Source organism: Bubalus bubalis, chromosome 8, assembly GCF_019923935.1.
Source record: "Bubalus bubalis isolate 160015118507 breed Murrah chromosome 8, NDDB_SH_1, whole genome shotgun sequence".
Taxonomy (NCBI): Eukaryota; Metazoa; Chordata; class Mammalia; order Artiodactyla; family Bovidae; genus Bubalus; species Bubalus bubalis.
The window spans coordinates 24,656,900-24,662,956 of NC_059164.1; positions in this window are offsets into that span (position 1 = coordinate 24,656,900).

Sequence of the window (6,057 nt, forward strand, 5' to 3'; positions counted from 1 at the left end):
CAGCAGTAGCAGCAGCATGTAGGGCCTTGGGCAGTCAGCTTTCAGAGTCGTGTGTCCTTTGGGGGCGGCAGTGCTGCAGTGGTGGCCCTGGCACACTCAGTCACTGACCAGGAATGACTCCTGGGAAACATGGCCTTGGCGTGGACAACAGTGGACCTCACAGCATAGTACCTGGTGCCTTGTCAGTTGGGTTCCCTGCTATCATGAAGCTCACTTTAATGGGCAGTTGCTACTCAATTTCACAAGAAGAGGTACAAAACACGCCTGCTAAATGTACTCATTAACTGACTGAGTACCCTGTTTAGAGAGAGCCTTGAAAAATACTTAACATTCATATTCATAAAGTAACTGTGGAATCTGATTTATAAAGATATTTTAGGACAGGGAAATTTTGTAGCATTTTTTCCTTATCATTTTTTCTTAGACAAGAGCCTATTTCACCAGCTCCTTAGAATTGTCTTGTGGTAAGTTGGCAAAACATAGTAATAGTATCTACTTCTTAAAGCTATTGTAAGGATTGTATGAAGATAACTCAAATAGAACCCTTAGCATATCACTGCCACTTGATAAAAGTTCAATTAATATTGGCTATTGTGTCAGTCGCTCAGTTTGTCCAACTCTTTGTGACCCTATGGATTGCAGCCCACCAGGCTCCTCTGTCCATGGAATTCTCCAGGCATGAATACTGGAGTGGGTTGCCATTTCCTTCTCCAATTGGCTATTCGTGAATAATTATTAAGAGCCAATATGGCATGGAAAGTGACCTCCTAGGTGATGCAGTGGTAAAGAATCTGATGCAGGAAACCTAAGAGATATGGGTTTGATCCCTGGATTGGAAGGATTACTTTGAGTAGGAAATGGCAACCCACTCCAGTATTCTTGCCTAGGAAATCCCATGGACAGAGGTGCCCAGTAGGCTACAGACCATGGGGTCACACGACTGACTAAGTACATACACATGGCATGGAAAAAATGTGACACATGTAAAACTGCCTTGCTTTGAATATTATCCCTAGCTCCACATTCCCAGGGAAGAACACAACATCTCCCTTCCTAGGGCCAAAGAAACTGGGAAAATATGGGAGATGATGGATGTGTTAACAAACCTTATTGTGGGAATCATTTCACAGTATATATGTATATCAGATCATCACATTCTACACTACACAAAGTTATATGTCAACCATATCTTAAAAAGCTCAAAATATTTAAAAAAAAAAAAAAAAAGGAAAGAAAGAAAGAAACTGAGAGGAATGGGTCACCAGGATTGATTCTGTTACTTGCTTTAAGTCATAGAGGCCTGAAACTTTGGGTGTATGACTCTTAAGTCTACCAACTCCATTTGTCTTGTCATCTACTTCTACCTAATAAGTCACCACTAAAACTTAGTGGCTTGAAACAATACATAAACATTTATTACATCTCGAGTTCCCATTGGCTGAGAACTCAGGAGGGAGTCTTATGGGCAGTTCTCATTTGGAGTTTCTCATTCAGTTGTAATCATATATTTGCTGGTCCTGCAATTAGCTGATGGGGAAGGCAATGGCACCCCACTCCAGGACGCTTGCCTGGAAAATCCCATGGACGGAGGAGCCTGGTAGGCTGCAGTCCATGGGGTCGCTAAGAGTCGGACACAACTGAGTGACTTCCCTTTCACTTTTCACTTTCATGCATTGGAGCAGGAAATGGCAACCCGCTCCAGTGTTCTTGCCTGGAGAATCCCAGGGACAGGGGAGCCTGGTGGGGTGCTGTCTATGGGGTCGCACAGAGTCGGACACGACTGAAGTGACTTAGCAGCAGCAGCAGCAGAAATTACCTGAAGGCATGACTGAGTTTGGAGGATCCATCTCCAACATGGCTTTCATTAGACTGGCATGATGGTGTTGGCTGTTGGTTGGAGGCCTCAGATCCTCTACACAGCAATGTTTGAGTGTCCTTATAGCATGGCACTGGCTTACTGGAGAGACAAATGTGAAAGCTACAAGGCTTCCATGACTAAGTCATACACCATCCCTTCCCACAATGACTCACACAGGGCTAGCACACAAGGATATGAATATTGGACACAAGGATTATTGGGAATTGTCTTGGAGCTAATGCATTTACTAAGACCTACAGAATATAGAATAATTGTAATTGTATAATTATAATATAAATAATTATATGAATAACTGCCTTTAATAAGAGTGCTTCTAGCCCTGGAGAATACAGACAAGAATCATCTTTCATCAGAGCTAAATTAAGTCTTGGTTTTTTGTTTGTAAATATAGGCAAAAGCAACCTGACTGCCATATGCTCCCCTTTTGTTGTTGTTGTTTAGTCACTAACCCCCTGACTTTTTGCAAGCCCATGGACTGTAGCCCTCCATGTTCTTCTGTCCGTGGAACCAGCCAAGAATACTGGAGTGTGTTGCCATTTCCTTCTCCGGGGGAGCTTCTTGACCCAGGGATCAAACTGGTGATTCTCTACTGCTGAGCCAACAGGGAAGCCCATGCTACCCTTTTGGAAAGCCTAAAGCAAGGCTGGAAGTGGGCAGCTTTCATGCAGAATTCACCCCCAAAGTCATATTTGGCTTGGCCTAACCAGTGCATACAATGAATATGCAATTAAATGCCTTTAGAACAGCATTTGTTCTCCACTTTGCCACCACGCTCTACTCTTTTAAATCATACAAGTGATATATTGTCTACTTGACCCCTGAAAGGCCCCAGAAATCCCTATCTTAGAGAAATGGAATTTCTAAGTGTAGAGAACAAAGGGCCAAGGGAAAAGAGGAATAGACCAAGAGTTCCTAAAGCAAGCTCACTCAGCTGTCCTCCTCTATGCAGAGGATTTTATAAGAACAAATGACTGTCTTGGCAGTGTCATGAAAGATTTAACATAGGCAAAAGAACAGTGCTCTGAGAGTAAAGTCTGTTTAGTACTAAAGTACGGAAATGGAAACTTCTGTGGAGGTCTTTAGAAGAAGGAAAGATCCTAATCTGCCTGGAAGAATTTAGGTGTGGTTTTTCTTGGGGGTAAATGGATTGGTTTATATAACTTAAAAAGTTTCTTCTATGATTTTTTGACCCCCTTCTCTGACTTTTTAAAGAGTTATCCATCCTCCCTCCACCCTTCCCACACACAAAGTCCCCTTAGGTGCAGAGTATGTCATGACTCTCTCATGAAGCTCAGCAATTCACTCTTCTGGGAAATGGGAGACCACCCAGGCAAGCAATGATCAGCTGCCCTCTATAACCTATGTATCTGACTTGCTATAAATTGTCTATCATTTCACTCTTCCATTTGTAGAATTATTTCCAAAGTCTGGTCATTAGCACTATTAATTTTCAAAAGTTTCTATTATTTTGTTTCCTTTTTCCCCTAAAAGTATTCTCCATGCAAAAATATTCTGATTTTAGTATATCCAACAATATATGCATATCCTTAAAGTTCAACACTTTCAACTAAAGAACAAAGTAGTCTGTAATTTACGCTTTATCCAAACCCCAACATTTTCAATGTGTGTGTTCTCATGTGAAGAAATCCAATGCTTCCAACATATTCTTTGAATGTTATGTTTTCTTTTCTAAACAAACAATGTGATGATCAATTTCAACCTTATGCCCAGGCTTCTATCCAAGTGTGTTTCCCATTAAAGTTCATCATAACTTTTCCAAATGTGTTTCTCAAACAAATCAAGATTCTTTTATCCCTATATAGCTAAATAGTCTTGATTTAATTTGAAAGAAATTTCACATATCAAAGGTCAACAGAAATTGTAGCTTAGTGCCACCGTTAAAATTTTCATTGCAATTGGAAAGATTAAAAAGACATAATATGCATCACTTTATATTCCCAAAATTTAGAAACTTCTTAATTCCTTTTTTGTCTTGTGTTCATTCAGTGAAGTTTTTTTTTTTTTAACTTTATTCAGGTATAATTGACAAATAAAATTGTAAGATAGTTAAAGAGTTCATGGTGATGTTTTGATACATACATTTTGAAAAGATTCTCCCCATCAAGTTAATCAATACATTTGTCACCTCATATATTTATCTTTTTTGTTGCTGAATTCTACTGTTTTAAAATTCAATTACTTAATACAGTGTTATTGACTATAGTCACCATGTTATACATTATATTTTCCAACTTTATTCACCTTAGAGCTGGAAGTTTGTATCCTTTTTTACCAACCTTTCCCTGTTTCCTCCATCATGCATCACCTGGAACCTGTTTTTCTAGTTGTTTTTATGACCTTGACTTATTTTTTAAGATTCCACATATAAATGATTTGTTGTTGTTGTTATTCAGTTGCTAAGTTAGATCTGACTCTTTGTGATCCCATGGACTGTAACATGTGAGGCTCCTCTGTCCTCCACTGTCTCCTGGAGTTTGCTCAAATTTATGTCCATTGAGTTGATGATGCTACCAAACTATCTCATTCATGCAGTATTTGCTTTTCTCTGTCTGGCTTATTTCACTTATAATGCCCTCAAGATCAATCTAAGTTGTCAAAAATGGCAGAATTTCCTTCTTTATCTTGACTGAATAGTATTTCACACATATACATATGTGTGTGTGTGTGAGTGTTGTGTGTGTATATATAGAGAGAGAGAGACAGACAGATTGTTTTCAAGTCTTGGCTACTATGAATAATGCTGCAATGAATATGGGAGTACAGATACCCTTTGATATCCCATTTTCATTTCCTTTGGATATATACCTATAAATGAGATTGCAGATCACATGGTAGTTCGATTTTTAAATTTTAAGGAAAATCCATATTACTTTCCACAGTGGCTGCATCAATTTACAGTCCCCAGCAGTACACAAGGGTTCCCTTTTGTCCACATCCTCACCAACATTCTAACAAGTATAAGGTGAAATCTCATTGTGATTTGGATTTGCATTTCCATGGTAGTTATTGATTTGAGCACCTTCACATATACCTGTTGGTCATCTCTATGTCTCCCTTGGAAAAGTGTCTATTCAGTTCCTCTGCCTGTTTTTTAAATAGAATTGTTTGGGGGATTTCTGCTGTGTGAATTCTTTAAATCTTTTGCATATTAACTCCTTATCAGATATATGATTTGCAAACATTTTCTTCCGTTTCATAGGTTGAGGAAATTTGGATATGAAATGAATAGTAGATGACAGTTGTATGCTAAGTCACTTCGGTCATGCCCGAATCTTTGCCACCCCATAGACTGTAGCCCTCCAGGCTCTTGTGTCCATGAGATTCTCTAGGCAAGAGTACTGCAGTGGGTTGCCATCTCCAAGGGATTTTCCTGACTCAGGGATTGAACCCACATCTCTTATGTCTCCTGCACTGGTAGGCAGGTTCTTTACCACTAACTCCACCTGGGAAGATTTAGTTGATTCAACAGCATTGTGAATATGTTTTAAAAGTCCAATATCTTAGTTATATACTATGAATAATGATACTTGGGATTGACTTTAAAATATTCCAAAAAATTATGGAGAGATAGACAAAACAAGATTAATAAGATATTCTCTCTACATATATGATGTTTGAATTTTAGAAAGAAAAAATGTCATCAGGAGTGGTAATGATAAAGGAAGGCACACGCGGGAGAAAGAATAGAGTTACCCATGGTTCATTGGCTTTAAAATATACATTATACTTTTAAAAGCTCAATAAAGAAGAATATGTTGAAAAATTATGTTGAGGTTGTATTGTATATGTGGGGGTATATGTGGTAGTCTCTTAATACCACATTAAGAATTTAATTATCTAATTTGTAATAAATATGGACCCAGTGAGTAATTTTACACTGAACAGCAGTTAACCTTGTTTTGAAAAAACAATGTTACCGTTAAAATTTTTTTTGCATTTAACCAATATGAAATCACTTGAGCATAACTTTCTTTTTTCAAACAATTTTCTTGTTCACCTATTCAAAAATATACAAAAATCTTATAGTAGTTAAATGTTTTAAAACAATTTTCTAACTCCTAAGATTCTGAGATGTTATATATTCTCTCTCTCCACCCCCTACTCCCATCATTAGGTTGAGAATTTCCATGTAGTGTGTGTGTGTGAGTGTATGTGTG